Source organism: Taeniopygia guttata, chromosome 1A (genome assembly GCF_048771995.1).
Source record: "Taeniopygia guttata chromosome 1A, bTaeGut7.mat, whole genome shotgun sequence".
NCBI lineage: Eukaryota > Metazoa > Chordata > Aves > Passeriformes > Estrildidae > Taeniopygia > Taeniopygia guttata.
The window spans coordinates 62376491-62403598 of NC_133025.1; the positions used below are offsets into that span (position 1 = coordinate 62376491).

General features: G+C 39.7%; 1 long non-coding RNA gene across 6 annotated transcripts; it reads right to left on the reverse strand.

The window, feature by feature from the left end:
* Window positions 1–2720: 2720 nt before the first annotated feature.
* On the reverse strand, window positions 2721–22951 carry LOC140682239 (uncharacterized). Of its 6 annotated transcripts, none has more exons than XR_012053643.1 (6): window positions 20422–21587; window positions 19050–19154; window positions 17486–17633; window positions 16888–16994; window positions 7636–8813; window positions 2721–5270 (listed from the first exon to the last, which is right to left on the reverse strand). It is a non-coding gene; the product is annotated as an uncharacterized lncRNA (long non-coding RNA). The 6 variants fall into 6 exon arrangements; XR_012053645.1 differs by having other exon boundaries at window positions 8606–8813; window positions 20422–21569; XR_012053644.1 differs by lacking the exon at window positions 2721–5270 and having other exon boundaries at window positions 5277–7824; window positions 8606–8813; window positions 20422–21569.
* Window positions 22952–27108: the final 4157 nt, after the last annotated feature.

Consider the following 27108-nt stretch of genomic DNA (forward strand, 5'->3'; position numbering starts at 1 on the left):
CTTTGCAAGCAATGACCAGCAGTTTGGCCAGAGAAGCAGGAACAAAAATATCTAGAGTAAAATCAGCAACGTGATTCAACATTTAAAAAGCTGTCAGATATTGGGATAGGAGAACACATTCAGAAGTTGTCAGAGGGTTTGTCATGCCTAGCTCTAGTCTGGAAAGAGAGGGATTGGGAAGGAATTATGCTCCTTGGACAGTGTTTAGATTCTGAGATGGTGTGGAAGGGTTGCTTGGCTTGGTTTGGTATTTCTTCATATGGATAGGAAGGAATGAAGCACGGGCATAGAAAACCCCTTGGTTGAGAGACAGGGAGATTGGCTGTCCTGTTTGAGATCAGCAGGAGGGAAGAGCGCTCCAAAGAAAGAAGTAGGAACTTTTCAAAAGGCAGAGTGCAGCTACCAGATTCTTGATTTTCTCTTCTCTTCTGCATCTTGCCAGGTATGACGAAGTCTCTCACCTTTAACCTGCAGAGTTTCTTCACTTGGTTTCAAGATTTAGTTCAGTTCTGAAAAATCTGCAAAACCCCCCTTGATTTAAATGGTTCTGATTTGTATTTTGGCTTTCAAGCATCAGCATTGTCAGTCTGGCCCTGGACAGCATAAAGAAAGACAGAAAGCCAAATGGTTTTTATATTCCCTTCCTTCAATCTGGAAAGACAGTAGCTTGTGTGACTCCTTCTCTGGAAAAAGTATTCTGTGTGGGGAGGGTAGGAGCAGCATTTTGATCCCGGGGAAGAAATTTCTACAACAGTCTTTAGAGGATTTGCTTTATCCTTGGGAGAAAGCACTTTGCTGCTGTCAAAACCTGTGAAAGTTACAGAATGTGTCACATAGCCACATAAACCTTTTGTGCCTGCCCATGGATGACCTACTGAGGAACCACTAGTGAGATTCTTCATGAAAAGCCCTTTAAACATGAGGGTCTTCTGCTCTCTTTTATGTAGAATACCCTCATTTAGCCCCAAGTGGGTGAGTTACAATAGGTTATTTAGACCATGTTAGAAAATCTCAGCATTTCTTCAGCTTTTTCCCCAGTTTTCATTTTCTCAAGCAATCATTTAGCCCACAGACTTGGATGCTGCAGGATTTCTAATTCATCCACTGTAAGGCACACGTTCAACACACATTCCCATGAAATTTCCTTAGTAGATTCATGCGAGAAAAAAAAAAAAACAAACAAAAACAAACCCCAGTGTTCCACGATGCACAGTAGAATTAATGTGTTATTGTAAGCTGAGAAAAAACCAATCCAGCCAAACTTCTTGAAGATAAAATTACTGAGGCTCTGAAAATTAATTTCCTGTTTAGCAGTAAAATAATTGAAAGACTGGAGTTGCTCATGAGATTAGAAGGCTGTCTACAGGTTCTGTCTGTGAAGAGACTTTCATGCAAAATGCCCTGTAGAGACATTTTTTGTCACTTAGACAGTTTCTTACAAATGGAGATGTAAAGTAATCACAGTGTAAAGTAATGCACACTAAACAATAGAATGATTGGTATAATTGCCTGAAAGTGGATGGCTGTTCTTAAATGATCACAACGTTGCAAACCTCTGAGGCAGAACATTTCTCTATTTGTACTTTGTGTGCAGAGCTTGAAAAATGGGTTTTTTTCAACATTTTCACTGTCATCATCCACCATCTGTCCACTATCTAGAGCCTTCCCAAAGGGCTGGGAGGCTTCAGGATACATTGGAATGATACCCTGCTTCTGCATTATTCTGTAGGGACAGAAGTACCAGAGCAGCAAGAAATAAGTTCTTGTTCTAGAAAGGAGACACACCTGTTTTTGAAGAAATCTCTCCATTTGAAAATCTATTTGGACTTAGGGCTAATCTGTCTGGGGTGGCTGCAGTATCCTTAGATACATCTGTCTCTCTTGCCTCTCTAAAAACTCCAATTTTCTGCATTGATAGGCCCACTATTTATTATTTGTGCTGTTGCAGAACATGAACCAGGTCTCATAAAGCACTGAGTGGTTGCCTAGAAGAGAAGCCAGGAAGCCAAGCCAGAATGTACAGGAAACTCAGAAAGGAATTTTGGTTTCATCTTTTACTTGCCAGATCTGACATTGGCGGGGTTTTGGCATTTTCATATTCTCCACACCTCAAATTCTGTACCAGAAATTTTCTTATATAATCAATGAGGAAAGACAGAAGTTTCTCCGGTGGTAGTAAAGAACAGGATCCTAAACTTGAGTGTTTCTCTGCTCTGTGGAAGAAAATCTGTTTCTCTGTGCTGAGCATTTAGGAAGACTAAGAAAGCCAAACCCCATCATACAAACACTGTTCTATCTCCGGTGGGTCCTGTATCCCTGCTTCTGAAGTAGGAATTAATGTTCATTTTCTTCACAGAGAATAGACTAGGAGGTACCCGTATAAATTCATGGTAGGACCACTAAGATACAGCTGTATATACAAAATATTTTTATAATATATTGCTGCTTATTTGCTTTTCAGCATGTAAAATGAAGTCTTTGTTGTTGTGTCTAACAGCTATTAGGATACTAGAACTGCTAAATTTAGACATTTTTTGCTTTTCACAGGAAAAAATAAAGAAGATTGAAATATTTTTCCTTGTAAGGAGTTAGAGAGTTTAGAAGCAAAAAGAAAATGTAGAAGAAATAACATAACTGAGTCAGTTCAGGTTCCTAGAGTATACTTATTTCTCTCTACAAAGCAGGAGCGATAAGAATGGATAAAGGAGTTCATCCATATGAACCAGAAAGTGGAGCTAACAGCAAATGGGAAAAAACAGATTATGCTCAGCAGACTGTTGAAGACACACAAGAAAAAAAAAAATCAGTGTTTTGTCATTGACTTCAAGGGGATTGAGCAAGGCTGCAGTTTGGTTATCTGTAAATAGCAGTGGTTGAGTGAAGGTGGTCATGGTTTTTGCAGATTCAGAACAGGCAGTGCCAAGAATGGCCAAGAAAATAATGAAATATGTAGCAATGAGACCTTTAATACACCTGGATGTGCACAGTACCTTATTTTGTAGACAACCTGGGTAGCTTCAGCGCTGTGAAAATGTCTTTAAGGATCTGCTGGGGGACTGTATTTAAAAGAGATCCTATAGATGTTTTAAGTATTACTTACTCCTGGTGCTGTTGCTGATATTTTTGGTCAGACTCTTTTCTAGGGGTAAGTGGTGCTCAGACTTGTCCTGCTGAGGATTGGGTGACTCATGTGATAAAACACAACAATCTGAGATGACTTTTAAAGTCATTAATTTTTTTAATGATTTCTATGCTGAAATGGGACTAATGGTGATGCAAACACTATCTTGACTTTCGGCCACACAGTTTCTATTCAGTCCTCATCTTCCTCAAATGTGCCTCAATTCTCTTCTCTACCCTTGCTGAAAAATAAGATTATTCAGGCATTGCCCCTTTCAGTGGCCTCCATAGAAATCACTTATCTGCACAATGAATTGCTTAGCCCGAGTGACAAGTTTTAGAGGCTGGGCAGAGCACCTTTCCATTCACTCCTCTAGCACAATCCTTTTTATCAGCACCCTCCAGGCTTGCTTCACTCTCTGTTTGTGGGAGATAACAAATCGAACAAATTTTTTTAAGAATATTTTCTATTTAACAAACCATGGTTTCTGTCTGTTGTTAATCTCCTGAGCAAGGGGGTGACTTTCTAGGTGGTGAAACAGCCATTAAACTGATAAATCAAAATTTTTAGGACATTTCACATTTTCTTTTCTCAGCTGCCCATGTTACTTTGAATTTGGATGTGGATTCTCTTACCAGCTGCCCACCACTCCCTAGTTCAACCACAGGTACTGTGATATGTTTGAGGTAGTCTTGGCTCTTTCATGGGGTTTTTTGTACTACAAGAAAACTTCAGAATTCAAAGGCTCAGTCTCCAATGACCATCTTCAAAATCCTGAGGAAAAGTGAGGAAAACCTGTGGCTGGAATCACAACTCACAGAGCCCAGTTTGTCTAGGGAAAGACTGAAATTCTTGTTGCAGAGGGATCCGACCACTGTTTTCATTTCCATATGCATATTCATTTATATGCACAAATAAAACAAATAGCTCACTCTGTTTATTTACACACAGTAGTTGCCAGCTGATCTGTTGTTTTCTGTTTTGAAGGACTGCAAGGCTTGTTATTTGATCTCTAGGAACAGTCTGCCTCGAGAAGGCAGCTTCGCTCTTCATCTCCTGGGAGGCAGTGCTTAATTCAAAACAGATTACAAAAAATAGTAGCAACTTGCCAGAAAAAAAAATAAAAGTAGCCATTAATAACTATCAGGAAGGAGAGAACATCATTTGAAGACAATTTATCCTTTAATTCACAGGCTAATGCATGTTTTCTGTACCTATGATGTATTTGGGAGCTGGGGTGTGACAGCTGTGTCACCTGCAGGTGGCTGTGAGGGGGGATTCCTGTCAGTTTATAGTTCAGGCAACTGCTGATGTGAAGCTGTCAAATATCACAACTCTAAAATGTCTGAAAGCTAATCAGTCTACCAAGTGCAGTTTCTTACTTCTTTCACACATAAACATCACTTCACATTAGATTAGCAAGTGTACAGATGAGTGGATAATTTATAATGAACAATTAGTCTAACAGTGTCTACTTCTGTTATGAGCTGAGGATGAAATGCTAAGACTGGATGTCTGAAATAATTTATATATTTCTAGTAGAAATTTTTCCATGTGAATGTCCTGTGAGTAATTCATTGTGAAATGTTGAGCTTCAGCCATGGTGATGGTTGCTATGTTATAGAAGTCACTGGGATTGTTTATGTTTCTTTAATTAGATTATCTGTGAGTCCAGACAAAACACTGTGAATTAAAATTTTTAGAACTGAAAACATCATGACAGTGGAATAATAGCTGGAAACTACCTGAACATTTGAACACAATACATTTGGCATTAAAGCAAAGCCATTTCAATAACTGGAAAATTAATACAGAAGACCCATACCCATCATTATATCTACCTTATTTTCCAACGAGGAGGCTATTTAATGGAAATTGTTTTATTCCTCCAGATTAACAGAACTTCTTTTAGTGTCTGCATTTAATTTCTCTGTTGCTCATGGAGGTATATTCCATTAATTAACTGTTCACTTGTGGAGTTTGCCAAGGTCCCAGACAGTGACACAAAACCCTGTTTAAAATGAAATTTAAATACTTACACTGATGTCACCAGCACTGTGATTTCATCCTTTGTTCAGAGTGCCTTCATATCACAGGAGAATCATGTCTGGATCCAGGTTTGATGCTGCTATGCAAAATATTGGGATTTCTGAAAGTGAAAAGAGAAAAACAGAGTGAGTAAAGGCCAGTGGAAGAGTTGTTAGAGGTTCCCAAGTGTTCTGCAGTGCCAGTGTCAGGTGGCAGTGATTGAATCCTACCTGGGTGGTGGCTCCAGCTGCTTGGAGACAGAAATTTATCCCACTGAAAATTCCTGACTACATCTGAGCCTGTCTGCTGCTTTATCACCTTCACCTCATGCAGTTTTAAAAAGACTGACTTCTCTTCACTTGGTAGTTCAGCACTGGCCTCTGTGTCAGGTGTGCCTCCAGATTATTGATAAGGAAGTTTTCCCTAGGATGTTTCTTTTCTGCATGTCTGTAGGGATGATAAAGGCTCTCTCAGCATTTGGGCATCCTTTCCCTGTGTAATGTGCCAAATCCATGGCAATGAGACTTTTACCCAAAGGGTTTTGTTGCACCCAAAACCTATCATGGTAAAATTATTTACCTGTGCCATTGAGAGTGGATCACAAGAAAGGATCCTGAGCACTGGAGCAGATTTTTTTACCCTGCCTTTTTTTTTTTTTTTTTAATTTTGTAATCAAACCAACCATTTTTTCTTATGTTTTTTGTAAAGGCCAATTAGCATTTGTGAATCCTAGCACTCTGGTAATAAAGGGCATCCATATGCTCAGAAAGAAATGAATCTTTTTTCCTTTGCTTTGACCACAGCACTGTAGCAGTAGCATTTCTAAAAGGCAGTGAAATGCTGAGAAGGAAAGGAATGATAATTCACAGGTCCTCACAGCTCATGGGGTGGTTTTCATCAATCACCACCCCAAGTTCTCTCAGGATTTCCCTGTCCAGGTCCCTCTGGATCCATCCCTTCCCTCCAGCCTGTGATTGCACCCCACAGCTCAATGTCATCAGTGAGCTTGCAGAGGATTGCCTCAATCCCACTGTCCATGTCACCAGCAAAAATGTTGAACAGTCTCACGTGGATCTTGTCTCAGACTCTCAGGTTCATGTTCTGATTTGGGGCATTAATTTCTCCTTCCTGGGTCAGCTCTGTGTGTCAGTGGTGAGGTCAAGTTCCAAACCTGCATGCAGTCATTAGCTCACCACACAAAGCATCACACAGGATGGATGAATTCCATAAGAGTTGAGCTCTGGTTTGACTGTACTCCTGATTAGGCATATCAAGCCAAATTCCATATTAAGCATAACCTTCAGGTGCATCTCAAAGTACTTTCTGTACCAGTTGTTAACTGTCTGAGCTTATGGTTTTACAAACCCAGCAGATAATTCAAGCTGCCAGGAGCTTCAGGAGTCCGTTGTAGCAGGAGCTGTTAGAAAGTCAGAAAATTAATGTTGCTTTTCAAAGATAATTAAAACTTTTCAGCACCCTTCATAAAATATTCAGGAGAGCCCAACAGAGATTTAAATTAAAGCACATTGCACACATTTTAGTGGTTACCACCTGTGACATGGCTGCCTGCATCACTGATGTAATGGCGTTTTGGGGAACACTGCTTCCTGGGGTTGCTCTGTCATTGGCTCCTGCACCTTGTCCTGAACATGCTTCCCACGTGGTTTGGGCAGATGTAGACCCTCTTTAACCAAATCTTGTGTTGATACTGTTTGTAGGAAATTTTGTCTTGTGATACAGGGGCAGCAGGCTGGCCTTGCTGCTGTGCTGCCCAGATTGCCCATGGGTGGGGATGCCCTCATCCTCACCAGAGCGCTCCGGGAGGGACCAGGGCTGCATGATGGACAGAGTAGTCATTGTCATTCCCATAAATTCCTGAAGCCTCTTGTACAAAACTACAAAAGGCAGTTTTAAATAAATTCCTGGAATCCTAGAATCACAGACTGCTTTGGGTTGGGAGGGACTTTACAGGTCATCCAATCCCACCCACTGATATGGACAGGGACACCTTTCACTATCCCAGGTTGCTCAGAGCCCCATCCAAGCTGACTCTGAACCATTCCAGGGATGGATGCTTTTCTGCACAGCAAGCATCAGGAGTGTATCAAATGTAGTCTCTTTTGGAATATCCATGAGTCTTCTCACAAGGATACCTGAATACTCCCCAATCCCTACAGAACCAAATCTCAACAAAGCCTGTGAGAATTGAGATAGTGTAATGCATTTTGTACAGATGAGAAACACAGTAGGTTAATTCTAAATTCCCTACAGCAAATTACCTCAACATCATGCAGTAATGGATGTTATTTTCGCTGACATTGTTATTGATGCATCTCTTTGAGACCAGTGCATAACAGAGGCACCAGGAGATCAGATAATGAGTGTGAAGACACAATACACAGCTCCACACATGATTTTGTCTGTGTGCTTCTATCCCAGAGTCAGGAGAAGAGATCATTCCCACCCCAATCTGCCAACAAAAGTACCAGGGGTGTCTGTTGGCATTTTTGGATGGCAGCATGTGTCCAGTGGGGATCCATGGGCATCATTTCGTGCTTCCAGGTGGTTTTGTTTGTTCATGTCAAGGCTGAAGCTTTAGAGGCAGAAATTGAGTCAGTGTTCCCTTTTGATCATAGTTTATTTCTTGGGTGAAGCAAATTTCTTTCACTTATTTGCTGGAAAGGTAAAACAACCAAGGGTCATTTGGGGATTTTTTTTTTCCCAGTTTGCTTTTACAGCATCCTCCTGATGGTAAAATATTGATTTAGGGGATATGAAGTGATAGCCTGCTGGAAAGAAACAGCATCATTCTTTCAATGCAAAAGCTGTAAAAGCAAAAATTGTTACTCTTCCGCTTATAAAATGCAAGATAATTCCTTCCTTAAAAACACCTCACATCAGGTTCCCATGGCTTTCCCCATTCAATCTGAATTTCTAAGCACTAAGGAAATCTCATTATTGAGAAATAAACTAGCAGCTCCCTGGCAAAATGGGCACAGCAGTGTAAAATAGAACCTGTACCACATTCAGCAGCCAGTTTGAGAATATGCTCATCACTTATCCATGAGGATAAATGCCACATACAACAGAGCTCCTGATCTGGCAGCCCTTCTGCTTCCCCTTTTTGCCTTTAATAAAGCAAAGATTAAAAGGCTTACAGGAGCTATTACTTTGAAAGTCATGTTTCCCCCAAGTGTCCTTTGCAATGACACGGGGAAGATGAATTCTCTGAGAATATTTAACTCAGTGGGCTTGGATGTTTAGGTTTCAGCAACCCTAAAAAATGTTTAAATATGTCTCTGCACTCTGAGGTTTTCTTCTTGATACCATGCCAGCCATTTTAGCTTTCCATTCATCCCCACCTCCCTTTCATCCCAACTTACTAGGTTTTTAAAAACTTTTTTCCAGTTCTTTCTCTCAATTTCCCCAATGTGTGCTTTAACTCATCTTACTCACCTCAGATTGCAATCAGATCTTCCTTTTTTTCGACACTCCAGCATCATCCCAGTGTTATTTTGATCATTCAAATCAGAAGAATTTAAAGATCCTGCTTTGATTTTTCTCTTGGTCTAATTCGGTTTAGACTTGGTTTTAAATGTTGATTTGTAGAAGAGTTGTAAACAGCATTAAAAAAGGTTCTTTCAAGGCATTTAGTTATTTTTTTCTGTGAAGAGAAACATGTTGCATAAGTGGTCTAGCATAAGGGGAGTCAGCAAGTAAGTGGATGGGGAATTCCTGAGACCTGTAGAACAAAGGTATCTAAAGGGAGGTTACTTCAAAGGAAATCTGGGAAAAGACAAAACCTGGGAGAATACCATGAGGAATACCTTGCCCAATTTATTCTTACATGCCTGCAGTTCTGTACACAGAAGGATCCTGTGCACAGGACTACACAGCTGCAGCATGCACACAGGGTCATCCCCTTGCTAAGACTTCACTGAGACCCCTGATGGGGAAGAGGAAGGTGTATGTTAAAAATGGGTCAGGACTTTTGGGCTGCACAGAAATATCTGTTTAAAATATTGAAGAATGTTTGCTGCATTGATGGTATGGCTCAGTGAGGGAGGTGATCGTAGCTGTATTTTCAGACAAACCAAATTAAGGGAGAGGGTCTGTGCCTGTAGAGGAGCTGTAGGTCAGCAGCTGGTTAGAGGAGATAGGAAATGCTTTTTGCTCTGAGCAGTTTTACAGGTGTAAAAGCTCTGGGGATAGACATAGAACAGGAGCCTTATTCGGTCCTCCATGCCAAATTCAGGGTTTTTTTCTGCCAGAGGCATCTGAGATCTCTCCTGCTTTCTATCCTCTTCCACATGAACACACATGAACACACTCATTCTCTCCCTTCCAGGCTCCCACAGACCTTTGAAGGCTTTACTTACCTGTGTACTTTCAGAACTGACACTAAAACAGTTCTGACACCTGAAAGCATATTCATTTTGTTGCATTATAATATTTACCTTTTGCTGCTCACTGCTGTTCCCTGAAAGCAACACAGAAGTGCTTACCCCTTAAAAGATATATTTCTGCTAAGGATGTAGACATATTCAGGGGAAAATTGTGAGTTATTACTGATGAGTGATAAATGTCCCACTCTGTAAAGGTGTTTTTCCCCACAGGAGATGATGCAGTGACACCCTGTCTGTGGACTCCTTGAAAATTATGTGCAGAGCCTGTGTCTGTGTGTTCAGAGAAAGCATTGGGACACTTGGAAATCATGAATGAGTCCCAGGAATTTTCCCTGAGGGTCAATGAGGCTGAACTGGGAAATATTATTCAGATACCTTCTAGGAGAGGAAAAAGGTGCCTTGAGGATGATACTTGAATTCATTGTCTCCTAACAGGGTCAAGGAAACACTTTGTCCTCTAGGCTGATATGCTAAAAGGCTTTTTTGCTCTTGGTAAAATTTGTCATTTGTGCTTTGCTTTGCTTTTCTATTAATAGAATCAAGCCTTATCTGCACTCCCATTTGTGGGAAGGTGGACTAGATGGTCTCATAAAATTTATTTTATTTTTATAAAATTTATTTTTATTTTTTGGCTCCCTTTGGGTTTTGATGTGGATATGTGTACGGAATACATCACAAGTACTGACATTCAAATAGAAATAAAAGCTTTGCCTGCATTCAGTTTTCTTATTTTTACATGGTAGTGAAATCACAAGGAGGTGATTTAGCAGCCAGAATAAAGTTCCAGGATGATACTAGTGTTGTCCTTTAAAATGGGTGTAAATGCCTTTTGCCCTTTTTAGGAGCCAATAGGGAATAAACATGTCAAAACAATGCAAAACCTAAGTTGTGCAGCTGTTCACATTCTATTCAGCTCATTAACTACATCTCCTCATCCAGCATCAACCTCCAGGTTTCACAAGCTGGACAATGATAAACATTGTGGGGGGGAAAAAGAAGGCTGATAATTTCTCCCATAATTGCCACCTCCAATCCCAGAGAGTGAAGGAGAAATGAAGCCATAAATAGCAAGAAAGATTCGTCCGACTGTGCAAGATCAGAGCATTGATTCAGCCTTGATTGGGCTCCCCACTGCTTTCCTTTCGTTATTTATGTCAGGTTAACCTCTCATTTTCAGCAATGACATCTGTTCCCCATCTACTCATTTCAGGGAACATTCCGTGGTTTTCATTTTGTCAGCTGCTTTTCCTTCTTCTGATTACTTTGGAGCAAAGCTGCTGGGGTGAGTTTATTTGAATAATGCCTAATTCAAAATGAATGTGCTTGCTTTGAGATAGGACACACGATAAGGTGCAGTACGTTCCATAAAACCTACCAAACACGCACAAGATGGAACCAAAACCAGCAGGACCTGATGGAAGAAGCAAAGACAGAGGAGAGAACAGGCTGAGCACCTGAGAGCACTGAGGTGGAAGCTTCCAGACCTGTGGACAGGTCTGTTCCACATAAGGAAAATGCAATTGCAGAATACCATGGAGCTGCACAAAATAGGCAGTGGAGTGTCACTCTCAGGTGTTTCAGCAGAATCTTACTTCCACTTGATGCTAGAATGCCACCCTGATCCTTAAGATTTTCTAAAGCCTTCTGAGTTTACATTCTGTTAAAAAACTTTCCCACAAAATTTCTATAAACAACATATTGTTTTACATTCCTTCATAGGAGTAGAGAAACTTGATATACTAGTGGTTTGTCCAATGTCTTTGGAGAGGTGGCCCATTCACTCTCCAATCCACTGTCACCTTTGGAAAAGTATAAAAGTTAGAGTCAGAAAATAAACCTTCTTCTTTACCTTGCAAATAGCAAGTGACTTGCGTTATGCTTTCACGTGTCCTATAGCAACACTAGAATCTGCTTTTGATTATCACTTAGTCCAGTGAGGTCTGACAGCTCTACTTCTGAATTTAGATTTGTTGTTCTCAGTGTGAATAGGGTCTGTTTTGAAAGGAAGCTTTTGTAAGACAGTTAAGTGATGAGAACAGATACAAAGTACCAATTTCCTGATTATTTTTAATTGCATTTAGGAGAGAGCCAAGCAAATGGTAAATAACTATTTTTTTAATAGTTTATAACCAATTAGTCAGGAAGGTCTGTACTGGAGTCATGTTTTATAGTTGTTGGTGTTGTTTATAAGGGCAATCACCCATCTTTGGAAAAGTATTTGCTTCAGCTGAAAAGTTAATTTTGGTCAAATAGCATTCCAAATTAAAGAAGTCATAATGGAAGTGATCTGCAGCAGATCACTCCCATATCTGCTCACTGATATGTCCTAAACAGGGTGGTGACACAAATACTGTTTTATACTTCACTATCAGTAAATTCATAACCCATGGTGAACATGGTGCCTCAGAGTTTGGCTGTGAAATTAAGTGTTCCCTTTCATTTGGTTTGCCACCTCCTGTGAAAACATAATTAATAAGCTCTTCTCTGGATCTTGCTGCTTGCACCTTTAATAAAGTAAGATACTGGATTTCAGAGAGCATGGAAACACCATTCCTGACAGGCTTCTCTTTCAATACTTTTTTTTTTTCTCTTTTAAAGATAAAAAGACAGATTTTAAATCTTTTGACTCAATGCCTTAAAGAATAACCATACAGCTGAACATGAAATAAAAATATATACCAGAAAAAGCAAAGAATATGTGAGGAAAAAACTGGGTGCTCGGACTTTATGCAGCAGCTGGTTAAACAAGATAATAATTTATGCTTACTTTTTAAATGCTCAAGGTTTTCAGACACTGTGGTCATAGGTGTGCTTAAAGACACACAACTGCACAGTGATCCAGGCTGTATACACAAAAATGTGGGATTTTAGGGGAAAAAAAAAATCATATCTATTATTGGCTTAAATAAACCAAAATAAATCCCACAAGTATTTAATTCCTCCATGTGAGAGTATGGGAATAAAAGTGCTTACAGCAGAGACAGAGAGTGCTCTTTTCATTAACCCAGTGCACATCTAATTTCAGTGAGAATAAAGCTGCCCAAGTTAGCAGAAGGGTACAAAATTAGAAATGGATGGAAACAGGAGCTCAGTTTCTATTCCACTTCCTTATAATCTGAAACTGCCTCTCTGTGGTGTGCTGAGAGAGAACATATCTAGGTGCATATTTCATATATTTATGACAAGAAACTCAAACAGGAGCTCCCTTTGTGTGGGGAGCTCATTCTGATGTCAGAGCACACGGGAAATGCTTTTGATACAGGTGGGGCTAAGAGTTTAAGGTGATTCTTTCCATTAACATATTGTTTCCAGTTGATCAAATGCTTCAAACATTTTGACTGTTTGTGCCAAAATTACCAGCCTGGACTAAGTTTATGTGCAGGGGAAGGAAAGGATGAGGACCCAGAATGTTTCAACCCAAACCACTGATTTGTTTCTGAGGGAAAATGTTGTTTTTCAGTCAAGAAATTAAGTGTTTCCTTTCAGACTTTCTACATTTTGGACTAAGTACATGCATTTTTCTGTGACAGATGGTTACAAGTATGATGCACACCCCAACCCATGCATGGCCCACCACTACCCATCTTCTTAAAATGCAAAACACCTCCTAAGTGCCTCAAATGGGTACCAAATCCTGTCCCATGCAGCCGTTTCTAAATTTCTTCTACCAACCACGTGCAAGTAGTTGTTTTTGGGGTTTTTTTTTTTTTTTGTTGTTGTTGTTGTTTTTGGTTGGGTTTTTTTGTTACTTTTTTCAGAATCCTTTGACCTTTTGCTGGTTTAGTAAGCCTGTCTTTCAGTGGCTTAAATTTCTGTGAAGTCAAATTTTGTTGACTTCATGTTAATGTGTCTGCTGCTGAGGAGCATAAATTAAACCAAAATGTAAAAGGCAGGAATGATGATTTTACTCCTGGCTACATAGAAAGTGCTCTCAATGTCTGGGTCCATTTGTTCCAGCTGGTAGTGTCATAAACTTTCAAAGCATGTTTACCAAACAGTTTTGTGACACATATTAAAGCTGAAAAAAAAGCCCAGAAACTCAATTGTAATTTATAAAATTATGTAATTTGTAATGTAGTAACTTGTTCATAAAATTACTGCAGTAGAAAATTCATTAATATTATTTTACGTATGGTGTGGTCCAAGAAAGCCTTATCATGGGAAGTGACAAGGATGGTTTTTAATGAGTTGCAATCTGGTAATCTGAATTTTTTTTTTTCTGAAACTTCTCTCTTCTAATTAGAGCTTAAAGATTTTTCATACAAACTATCTTTGTTCTGTCTAAATATAAACTTTGTGTGATTGTGACAATCATCTTTAGATCTCATTTTCTCAAAAGGGTATTTGGACACAGCTACATCATTGTGTTTGGGAATTTTTTATTATTTGCTACCTGAATTATTACAAAGTTTTCTGGTTTGTTTTATCCCCTTTCTGAGGTTCTAGATGCTTCTGAGTTTCCCAGAAAGCTGAAGGGGGAGTTTGTGTGGCTCTAGTTCTGAAGTACCACAAATGGCTCCTGTACCTGTGAAGGTGAACTCTGGGCTCTGAAGTTGGGGTGTTTTTCTCACTGGTCCACAGCCTCAGTTTATCTGTGCTAGCAGATTTTGTATTTATCTGTGCCCAGTTCCCATTTTATTTATATCCCTATCCCTCAGCCAAGTGCCTTGCAGAAGCACATTAGGTGATAATGTCATCTGTTGTGTGGAAATTTCTCTTTCTGCAGAACCCTGTTCTGTTTCTAAAAGCTCTCTACACATCAGAACTCTTCTAAATAGTATAAATTTGTTCTCTTTTGAGTAATTCAAACCTTACTTGTAAACCCTTCGGTAGCCCAACCACTTAAGAATTATAAATATGTTGCACTTTCAATTATTTATGATATTGGGCATGCTGTAATATTCACATCAATGGAAATAAGCTGATACACACTGAAGCATCAAGTGGAGTTTTTCCTGAACTTTGACCACCTGCTCACACTCCCTTTAAGGGCTGCATCTCAAGATTATTTGCAGCACTGAAAACCTGTGAAGAGTTTAAAAGCAGCTGGCATATTTGCCTGGTTAAAAAAGCAGCTTCTGAAGTAACACTCCTTCTCTCCATATGTCTCTTTGCTACGATGGCTGAACAGTGTGCTCAGCTTTCATGTATTCCCTGGGAATCCTCTGAAGCAAAAAATGGAAACAGACTACTGAGAAGGAACAGTGTCCATGGCTGTGTTCATACAAATAAATGAAGTTATGAATTATATATTAATTCTATATGAAAATATATGAATTACCATTATAAATAATGAATATATGAATTTTAAACACAGTCTAGGTGTGTGCACTCATCCTGAGCAGCCCGAGGTGTGTGCCTGTCCTGCCTTCAGATTAAACAAGATTAATGCTTTGTATTCAAAGGTGTATTTGAAACTGCAGCTACAGGTAGGAGGTCACAGAACAAGAGAGCATTTTTGTCAGCTCTCTCCTAGACTTGGGCAGACACAAACTCTATTGTAAGAGAAAACTTCCTTTTTTTGAGTTCCGTGTGTGTTTATTCTGTGGTTAAAAGAGAGCAAGGGGTTATGAACATCACTTTCCTTTGTTGTGCTCAGAGCTGTTCCCTGAAATGGATTGCTTTTGTCTCCCATGCATCAACACAAGCTACGTGGCATCAAAACATTTGTTATTTTGTTATATCCTGCTAGAGGCTTATTAAGAAGTGACGCTTTGGGTCAGATGGAAAACTAACACCAGGGCAACCAAAGCTTTGCTTAAAATAGTTGCCCTTCCCCTTCCACAGAGAAACTGCAATTCTAGCAGCTCATTCTGACTCAGATGGTTTGGCTACAAGCAATTCCCCTGCATGCATGGCCCTTTTTTACAGAAAATAAGGAAATATTGAAGCACCTTGCTCTCCTAACGAGGTCCCTCATGCAATTCTGCTTCCTGTCGCTGCTGTGCTTCAGGCCAGCTCATGACATTCCTATCTCTAGGGTTACAGAAGGAGGGTTTGGGGGTAGATATTGCAATATTGAGGTTTTGGACAATCAACAGATGCCAGAAAAGTAAACAAATCTCGTACCACAACCTATCCATATTCTTTTCATTGGCCTGTACTTAGTTGTGCCTCTGCTTATCGAGGGGCTGCTTTCTTTGCTGCTGCAAGCTCAGAGTTGCCCTGCCAGGAAAGCATTTCCTGCTCCTTCCTCAGACAAAGAGAAGCATGGAAAATTATTATTTACTTTCTTCCTCCTAAAATTTGCTTCCCAGATTGAAAATGGGGAAGAGGATGGGCAAGCCTTTATCTCTGAATGCAGCAGCTAAAAGCCTGGATGCTCAGCAGAACTGAGGGAAGGAAAACAAATGATTTGGACTCCCCAGCCCTCCCCATGCACCAAGGAAAAGCTCTAAAAATTGCTCTAAAAATGGCAAAAGGCCTTGCAGGTGGGGAAAGCTCAGTGCCCTGCCTGTCTTGTCTTGGCAGCCCTGGCTGAAAGGATCCCTGCTGCCTATGAATGCTGCCCCAGCACACTGCAATTATCTCCTGACTGCCACCCTTCTCCCCACCAGAAAAGCTGTGAGAACAAAGAATACCTGTCCTGCCACAAGACTGAATAGCCCAGCTCAAGGTCTGCTTTATGCTAATTTCACTGATTCATTCCCTTTTCAGTCCTCCGAACAGAAGGTGCAGGTAAGATTGACTATTTTGTCAATTCTGTCTTATTGTCAGCAGTGGTGAGCAGAAGACATTTGTACTGCTTTATACCCTGAGGATATTTGTATTGAAAAAACAAAACACCCTCTCTCACCAATCCCTTAAATGAAAGAAAGCAGAAAGAGTGTTTGAGTCCACTAAATTTATAACAACATGTAAGTACTTTATCTCTGTTTGCTATGAAAATATGCCACAGGGAGTAGTAACTAAATAGGATAAAAACGGGGAGAAATTGATCTCTAAATCAGAAAGGTGGGGGCACTGGTAGGATTGCACAAGAGATTGAAGCATTTGGGAGGCTTTACGGATAAAAACATAAGTGGAGAGGAAGTTCTGTTTGGAAGTTGGATCTTTGATGTGTGAGTATGTTTCAGAGCCTTGACCTTCCCCTGTCAAGGTGTCTTCAGGCCAGAAATTTGAACAGGCAGAAGCGCAAATTAAGAATGCATTTAAATTTTTGGCATTAATGCCTCGCTGAAAGTCAGGTGGACACCTGACATTGATGTTGTGTATCAAGGGTAAGGCAAAGTCAGCCAAACCCTACATGGCTAAAAAATTGTGGCTTGGAGAGATTTCACCTCTTTTTGAGAAAGAAATAACTTCTTGTGGCACATCAAGGTCATTACTTACGCACTTCTTGGGGAAGAAACTTTGTTCCATGAACCTTGGCTTGGTAGAGGAGAGAGGGAATTTGTCTCCACAGAAGAAGAAGACATCAGAGAGGCTCTCACTGCAACCTGCTTGGAAATAGAGAATGGGATGGTATTTTTCAAGAGATCACACGGTAAAATAATTATAACCAGAGCTGTAGCTGAATATATAATTGTAGCTTTTGTGTTTCCTTATTCTGTGCATGTAATTATCTTCTTTAGAACCTCTTTTGATTTGGAGAGATACATGTTACATTTCAAGCTGAAGAACTTCCTTTCTGAAGTATAGGATATAGGACCTAAATTACCTCAAGTGATTCACAGCCTTTTAAATGAAGATGCTTAACAAACTTGGCAAGTATCAGTGACAGGGTCTTGGTTTTGTTTAAATCAGGAGAAATTATAAAATCAGTGTTGTCAGGGAAGAGTGTGATGTGGATATTGTAGTGACTTATACAGAGCTCTTGGAGAAATTGTGAGAAGGAGTTAAGAATTGGTATTGCAACTTTGAAAATGAAAAAGGAAGGATCCCAAGCCTCTAGCTTCATGCCACTGCTATCAGCACACAGCTTGCTCACCTGTGGCAGCGTGCAGTCCTGTGAATGAGTAATCTGAGCAGCATCAAACCCAGCTGTGCCCTGCCAGCCTCTCTGCACATCTGTCCTCCAGCTGTCAGATACAACAGGCAAGCTGGGGATTCAGGCTCCAAGAGCATCCCCGAGTTCTCTGTCACAAAAAAAGATCAGAAATATTGAGGAAGTGTCACTGGGCTTGGGGAACTAAAAAGCTGCTTGCCAGTTTGGCAGCAAACCCTCTGAAAACAGGGATTCTCTCAGGAGCATGCTCAAGGTACCCGGGACCATATGCTGTTTAATGTCATGAAAAAGAGTGTATTGAGCACTTATACAAAACCCAAAGCAATAAAAAGAAAGGGAAGACTGTGAGACATTTGGAAGAGTCTGGCCTGTTCAGGAAGAAGAGGGGTGGGTTTGAAGGAAAAGCTGCTGAGCACCATCTTTTCCCTTGGCTCTGCCACAGCAGTCAATATCATCTACACCTCCCCATCCCGGGGTGTGCAATACACACAGTAATGGAGAATGTAACAGAGCCTGGAAAAGAAAATACTGCAAGTATCTAGTTTTAAAACAAGCATCTTCCTCTACTGTTTTATCCAGTATAAGCAGAATATTGCTTGTAGGGATGATTCAAGAGGTAGAGGATAATTTTGGTGGAAAGGAGCAGAAGTGAAATGATGGCTTGGAGTCGTCACTTAAATTGCAAGATTGTTATGAAAAAATTAGGAAAATAAGTGAGGTATTAAAAGTTCACTCTGAGATTTTCCTTCACTGCAGGCTACTGTTTGTAATCTTCAAATTTTCTATAAATCTTGTTTGTGTCATAGATTAGTTCAATGTGGATAGCAAGTACATACTGCGCTCTTCATCCATTAACAGTCTCACTCATTCACCATGTTTGTACAGCCCTCAGGAATATATATAACTATAACTATAAACATAACTATAACCTATAAACATAGATATAACAATAATAAACATAACTATAAATATATAAATAAAAATATATAAATATAAATTGCTGTTTTAAAGGGGAGGCTTGTAGATACTGACTCTAATTTAAATTAATCACTTCCTGCTTTATATTCCTAAGAAGCCTCTTGTGATTAAATAGCTGGGAATGACAGTTGGGACTGTATTTATTTAAAAAGTGACTCTTAAATAAATGCTGGGTTTTTACATACTGAAAGTGAGGCTTCCAAGTTTGTAGTTTCAGGTTCTAAGGAAAGCATCACTAACAACACTGCATTGTGACAGACTTGTGGCTTTTCCATCCCTATTGCATGTCATAAAGAAACTGCTGAAGTTAGGTCAGACTAACTATAAACATGAATTTTTGCTTGATGCATGTTTCAAATCAGTGCAAAAATGTTTGCAAGGCAATAGGAGTACTCCTGTCTGCACACATACCTCTGAGCACATAAAGCCAAAAAACAAACATTGAAAATATCACTTTTAAATGAATGGAAGGTTCATGTCCTATTGCTGTAGTCCAGAAAGATCAGGTTTCCCACCTTTTTATTTTTTTTTTTTTTTTAGCTATCATAATAAAAGTAAATAGCAAAACCTTAAACAGAATCCTGGAAGGTCTCTTGGACAAGGCAAAAGGGCAGGTGAAGGACGGATTTTTAAGTCTTCTTACTGAAGAACTGTGGGCAGAGTCCAGCTGACCCTGTGAAAAAACAGAAAATGAACCTAGATTGCCCAAGTCCCAGCACAGCACTTCTATCAGCCCATGATTAACAGCTGCCATTTAAAGTGTATTTTCTGCAAGCTTGCAGTTTGTTTCCAGGGGAGATAAAGCCCAGTGTTATTCTTGACAGGTATTCTTAAGTTAGTATCAAATTAATAAATCCATTTGGACACAGAAGGGTGGATTCAGTGGTTCCTTCATAAGGATTCAGCCTGAGAATATTTCTGGTGGAGACATGGTTTAAGAAAGAAGTGATTATCTGGGTGATTGACCCAATTCTGGACATGAGTGGAGCTTTAAAGTAATGGATTTCCATTACTTTAGTGATGAATAGTGAGCAATCAGCCTTTTTTTTTTGAGCAATGCTAACATTTTCATTCATCTGGACTTTTTTTAGGGGACACTTCTGTACAGAGCAGAGCCTGTAACACTTTTTCCTAAGGATCCCTGACTCTCTCAAGCCTGGTGTAAATTCTATCTATATTAGGACATTGATCAGAAAATCACAGCCAGCTTTTAGTGATGGACTAATCTTTCTCAGTTAGCTGATTGTTGACTAAATCCAGCCATGTTCTTTCTCATTAGAACAAATGTGGATTCTAGGAAAATATCTGTTGTTTGCTTCTGTCTATAGATGATACAGTCAATCAGTACTGTCATAAATGTTGACAATATTTTCAGAATTATCCCCTATGAACTAATACAGGTTTGCACTTGAGAAATATTGTTTGGGGGTATATAATCACTGATAGAAAATCTGGGTTCTTTACGATCAGATTGGCCTTGGCAAACTGCATTTCTGTCAATTGGCTTCAGCTGGTCCTGGCACTTCAGAGCCAGAGATAGGTGTTGAAAATAGATTTTTTTTTTTTTTTTTTGTCTTGGGCACCAGCAGTCTGAATAATTAATACAGAGAAAATTATTTTAGCTAAGTTTCTAGGTCTGGCTAAGTTTTAGCTAAGTTTCTCAGTGCAAATTCACTAATTTAGATATATTCATATAAACAGGCATATTTTTAAGCGACTCTTACATATTTATCTTCAATACATGCAGCCTTTTTTGAAGCATACTTAAAAGTTCATGCTTAAAAAAAAAAAAAAAAAAGTTCATGCTCCTTCCTATTGTGTGTTTGGGAGAAGCTCTTCTGCTTTCAGAGCTCCTGGTTGGATCAATTGTCAAAATTCCCCTGAGCTGATGTGCTGTGACCCACTTCATGCTTTAAAAAATAAACATATTCTGTACTTGCCAGCAGTGGTGTTTCTAAAATTGCATGGAATTTGAGGCAGCAGGGGTTGCTGAGTGATGTCACTGGGATGTCCAAGATCTCCCTTGGAGCTGTCACCCTCTGCTGCTGTGCTCCGTGGTGACGTGAGTGTTAGAGCTGCCTTTTCTCTCTGCCTCAGCATTGTAAACCTGATCTCCGTTTTTCTTCTGCTGCCTATCGCTTCCCATCTGCAAGAAGAAGAAGAAGAAAGAAGACTGCAACTCCCCCACACATCCACCCCCACGAATTCACAGCTGGGCTAGGAACTGTGTGAAGAAAAAGTGACAGGCTGCAATTCTGCATTTGAAAATCTTAGTAAAGCTCTCCTGTAATTCCTTTGGAGAAAGGGGTCGTGTGCTAAATATAAACACTTTCAGACAACCTAATAAGGGAAACAGAGTGCTCTTAGTCAGGAAAATCCAAACCATAAAAATGAAAACCATATGAGCTGACAATCTGATGGCAGATTACCCAATGTTCCACCTGGATTTCAGACTTAATCTGATTTTGAGCTGGAATGGAGCTTTAGGTGACTCCAGAGGACATACAACAACTCACTTTTGGTGGGGTGAGGGTGGAGAAGGACTTTATTTTGGACTGTGTTACAGGGATGGCATCTAAGGGAACCTTCTCTCCCATGCTCATTCAGAGCTGCAGTTCTCCTGAATGTACCTGGAGTTCGGAATAAATTGATCAGTAGGCAGCCACTTTGAAACCCATTATTATTTTTTTTCAGCCCCATCAGTGGTGACAACTGATTTGCTGAAAGGTAATGCTATTTATAGACCTTCTTGTAGGTATAAATTGCTTGGCTCTAATTTTGTCTTTAGTAAAGGTGCTAATATTGCTCATTCTTAAATACCTGGCAAATAATTTTCTTTTGGTTTCTCAGCAACTATTTAATGTGTAACACTCTAGCAATTATTTAATGTGTAATACTCTAGCAATTATTTATATGCTCTTGGTTGTTGTCAAAGAGAAGCCTTCTGACAGAATTTTGGAATTTGCATTAAAATAAAATTGGTTGAGTTCTTATTTTAGTGTTTTTTCATGGAAGATTTAATACATGCCAAAAAAGAAAACTTCTAAGGCATATACAGAAAAGTTGCTGGTATGCAGATCTAATTTTTTTTTAATCTGGCTGGCAAATTAATCTAGATTTTTCTGTCAGTATGCCATCTGCACGATCTCAAATTCTTCTTTCTTTTCAGAAAAAAACTGTAAATTGCCATTCCACGGGATTTCTACTGTAATATATTTCCAATCCACACAATTATTCTATGTATATTTTAAAAACTGATGCTAGTTTAAGCTGTACTGTTCAGAAAACAATGGAAATTGAACATGTGAAGTGACAAATTTCCAGCCTGACAAATCAGATGTTGAAAGGTTAAGTTGTTAAAAGGAGAATATTCAGAATCCCAAATGTGAGCTGTTACATAGCTTTAGCTCCCAGAGGAGCAGTGCTCAGCTGACAAAAGGAATGCACAGACAAATGCAGTTTATGCCTTGTCTGCAGAGACCTCTGACAGTCATTCTGCATGAACTGTAAACTGGCACAATTATTATGTTAAATATCTTTTTGTCTTTGTTGACAGAAATTATTCACTTCATGCTTTGAGAGCATCTTCATCCTATGGAATAGGGACGTATCTGAATATGATTTACTGTCTAAATTGATCCTCTGCCTGCACAAACGCTATGTAAGGCAAAAGGATTATTTTTGATCCAAATTACCTTGTGAAAGAGCAAGTTGTTTTGCTGAACTACTTGGGGCACCCAGGATCATTTCTATACCTAGGGTGCAAGTGTGGCATCCTTCTCAGCTGAACTACTCCCCGAACTGATGATGGCCAGATCAATTGCAAGCAGGTTCTTCTAACTCAGGATTGAACCACCTGGCTGTGAAGATGAAAAAAAGAAAAATCATTATTGTGACAGCTGCATTAGTAAGGTAGCTCATAGCATGGACTCATTATGCCTTCTGAGTGTGACAGAGTAGAAAGGCAAGGCCATTGGAAAAGTTTCTTTAGGCTTGGATTTTCAGACAATTAAAAATGTGGGGTGCATTAGTCATGTGGCCTCGGTGAGATATGAAATCTGCATCCCTTATTGTCTCCTCTGGAGCTCCTTATTCCCTCTTAGGGTATCATGGCACTTTGTGAGCCGTGGCTGATGGTTGTGGTAAGAGGTAATTTTATCTGAGAAGAGGAGTGCAGCAGTGGGGCTGAGGAACTGAAAATCTCTGGTTTGTCCTGAACTTCTCAGAGGGTTGCAAGACTGACAACATTGAACACAGTGAGTAAAATCAAACTCAGCAAATGCTGGGTTGAAGCTGCTGTTCAACATCTCAAGCCATCCTTGCCTGTGGAAAGCCTTTACTTTCTGTGTATCTAATTCTTGCCCTCAGTAGGTGAAATGCTTGAACAACTAAAAGTATGTTGAAATAGTGCAGTAACAGCAGTGAGGACAAATTCCCTCCTCCCAGCCTTCCTGCCCTATCAGCTGAGCAAACTTTGAATCATGCCAGCTTTGAGACTGGTGCTTCCTCCTGCTCATCCTTGGAGACATTGGTCAACATCTTGGCCAGGAGTTTGTGTGCCATTCCTGGGGAGTCCAGAAATATGAGTTAGGAAATTACTGCTTTAATGCTGCAGGAAGTGGTTAGTTGGTCGCATGTAATTCAGCTCCATGAGAAAATACTTATGGAAGATTAATTTCCATTTCTGTGTCAGCATTAATCTATCTTCTTTTTTTCATGCTGATGAGATAATTTGCTAGTTTATCCTAAAAGGAAATGGTCTTGCACGACTTTAGCCAGGGAGGAAATATTATTCTTGAATCAGGAGTTTTGGGGATTGAATCCTTTCATGTGCTTGTTGATGATTTTTCTTATCAATTGCTGAGGATCTCAGACCTGCCTTCTGCGGGTAGTGCAAACACTTAAATACTGAAGCCACCACTGACCAAAACCAGTTCACTCCCACTTACCTTTGTTAATTTTCCTATAACTGTGCTGAGAGAGGCTGTAAATATTATTGCTATGTGTTGTCAGAAGCCTAATTTCAGAATCATGGCACCATTGGAGTAGCTGCCCAAATAACATCACAACAACAATTGCATTTCCTGCAGGAGGGGTTTCTTCACTGCAGCACAATGAAATGTAAATCTGCAGGGAAATATTTTAAAATCAGAGGACATTTGACATTCCCACAGTGGTACAACACATGGTTTTGTACATGGGTTTATAACCGTTCCTAATATATGGAATTTTTTTGCTGCCGTCATTTTAAGAAAAAGTTTAGGAGCAAGTGAATGATGCTGCTACCAGAATGTATTTCTGGGTGGATGGGCTGTTTTCAGAGACCTTAGACACCATCACCTGATCTAAATTTATGTTGTGCCAGCTTTTACTGAGGTATCCTACAGCACAGGGGACCAGCCCAGTTTTTGATCTGTTCCTCTGTCAGTATTATAATCTGACTGAAACCTGAGGAACTGTCCTAAGAACAAAGACACAGCAAAGGTCAGTGTAGGCAGACAGAACTGGACCAGAGGCTTAGGAGAAGTGTCCAAGAACAGCACTTACAGAATGTTAATAAACATTTCATATGCCTGTTTTTCTGAAGTTGACCAAGACTAAAAATGTGTGCTTGAAATGGTTTTAAACGATTATCAAAGGTCTAGATAATAGCTGCTAGATAAAACCACAAGTTACAGGAACATTTCAGCCCATTAAACCTTAGGGTCACCTTATCCTCAGAAAGAAAAATGTCTTGCAGAGTTTTACAGAATTTAATATCCTGCAGGAAGAGCCCTTCAAAAAAGATACAAGGACACAGTAATTTTAAACAGATTTGTTGTGATCTTACTGATACCACAGTACCTTGCAGACCAGGAAGTAAGGCATCTGAGGAGGAGAAAAGAATTCAGTATATATTTATCCCCATATTCTGTGGGTGTCAAGGTGCTTTAATAGGATTTAAACAGGTAGAGAACTGGGTAGTGGAAAGCAATTTCATGTGTACTTCATGTAGGAAGTATGTGAAGCTTAGATCTGCTTATCCACCAGAACAAAAGGGCTTTTACAGACCAGGGGCTGAAAAAGGCTTGGGAATCTTCCTGATTATCTTCCAAACTGTCCTGAACCTAAACACAGCAATCTTGGCTAGATCTGAGTAGAATAGGTGGCAGCTAAAGTTGCTGAAGCAGTTGGTAAAGCATGGGAAACATTGGATATTGTCTATGTTTTCCAATAAAGATTCTGTCTCTGTCCTTTGTCCTTCCTAGGTGCCTAAATTTAGATTCTGAAATGCATCCTTGAGAACAGAAATAAATATTGGTGGCTGTTTGCATGTGAAGGTCTCATTGATTTTGATGGTATTCAGTGTCACCCTGTGCCATTAAACAGAGGCCACCTTCGAGATGCGTGACTACAAAATTTGGGGGTTGCATATAACTGGTGCAAATTTCAGTGGCTAAGGAAAAATTTCATTTGAAATGAACAGTGACTTTAGCAGGAGTGCTTAGAAAAATGCTGACTTCCTGGCTACCCAAAAGAAAGCATTCTGAATATTGCTACTATATAGGAAAGGCTTGAAGAATTTGATATAAGCTGATGAAGAAAAGAGGTTTCAGACTGTGCCCTTGGAGGCTCAGTGAAAAGCAACATCCTTTGGGATTAAAGGAATTGCAGAGCCCCTTTTCAGTGATCAGCCCACTTGCATCATGATTTCCAAAGAGCTGCTGGGAGCATGGATTGCCTGAAAAAAAAGAAGCTCAGGGGGATGCAGGGAGCTGGAAATGGTTGCAGCTTTTAGGTAGTGGCTGTGTGCAGCAGAGGAAATAAGGGTCATGTAAAAAGAAGAGAAGCAGATGGAAAATGCATTTTTGGGAAGTGGCTGAATGGCTGTGTAGCACAGGTATGGAAAATGGTTTACAGAACAAGTATACGGAAGACTAAATATAGAAAGGAGATGAGATTAATGTTCTGGAAACCAGCTGCAGATGATGTGATGTGCTCTGGACACTCTGTTCTCTGTTCTTGTATCATCCCCTGGTATCCAGGCACTTAACTGGCAGATGACTCACTGTGTCTTTGTGCTGCAGCTTGCTTCTCAATTAGATAAAGGTAATTCTTTCCACTTTTGGAGCGATGCTGAAAAGGATTGATCTGTAAAGTGCTTTGAAGATACACTAACATTCACAGAGCCTCTGAAGCCTAGGTTTTAATTGTGGAGCTGCAGATAATTCTAGTACATTATTGCAGCCACAGAAGTGCCAAAGTGCAGTAATTCTAGCCCATAGTACATTATTTTTGATGCTCCAGATACCTGAGATTATATGGAGGTTGGGTAAATAGCTAACATAATACCATTGGCTTCACTTGCACTTGTTCCACAATGGGGAGCAAAACATTTTTTCTGGTTGGAAATTACCTTTCTTTGTTTCCAGTGTAGCTTTCTGAATGCTCTGAAGATAACTTATTTTTTTAGCTGATATGCCACATAAAACATCAAGGTTACCTTTGCTCTGAGCAAGAGTGAAGTAAAATTAATCTGAGTGAGATACAAATTCAAAACTTTACCATTCATCCAGGTTTGCAGAGCTCACACACCAACTTCAAGTGTCATGTCCACAGCTCTGGTCATATCAGCTCCCATGGTGATTCGTCTCAGATTTATTGATATTTTGTTGTTGTCATTGCTGCAGAAGATGGGTGCTGTCAGTGAAAAATCCACTAAATCCAGAGAAACTCTGGTATACATCGTTGACCTCACCCCTGCTTGTGTTTAACCTGGACAAGGCGACTTTTCTGACCAAGCAAAACGTTGTTTTCCACCCAGTTAGAGACAAGTTTAAAAAATCCAGTGAATCACTAATGTTTTCTGAAACTATCTTTACCAGCTCTCTGTGTACCTGGTTTCTATCCAAAACAAATGCAAAATCAAAGTAACTGAGTGGGACTGCTTGGAGAAACTCCCACTTTTTAAAAGAACCATTCCATTGTGCTTCTCTCTAACTTTTAGTGGTTGTGTGAAAGCACAAGGTCTGCAAAAAATTGTCTGAAGGCTGTGACCTTTCTAACATAAAGGCACTCTTCCTAGTCTTGATTCCCTTCCTGCTTGAAGGTCTCTCACTGTCTCTTTTACCACTTTCTCCTTTCCCAGATAGAGTGATGCACAATTCTTTATCTTTTTCAATTGAAAGGGAATTAACTCTCAAATTCTTTCTTGATGCTTTCCATCACTGCTGTCACATGAAAAATAACAGCCAAGTGGTGGTGCTACCTTTCTTGGCCTTAAAGACTGCAATGGAAACCTCAGCTGCAAGAATTTGCTGGAGAAGCTCTAAAGAGAAGGTTTATACCTTACAATTTCTCTGTTTAGTTACTAGCTCCAAACACCAGGAACAGTTTCAAATCTCCTCACTTGTTTGGCCTAAAAAAAGGGGAAAATAAACAAAACCAAAGATGCATCTTAGCTGTTAGAATGTGACACTTAAAGCAAGTTCAGATAACCAAACACTAGAGTGGATTATTAGGCAGCTGCTGTTACATATGATTTCATTGTTATTGTAGAAAGACCTTATTCAAAAAAGAACTGTCCATCTTTCTAGACTAGTGCTAAGTCTTCTACAATAAAAATGTTACTGGATATTTCAACTTTT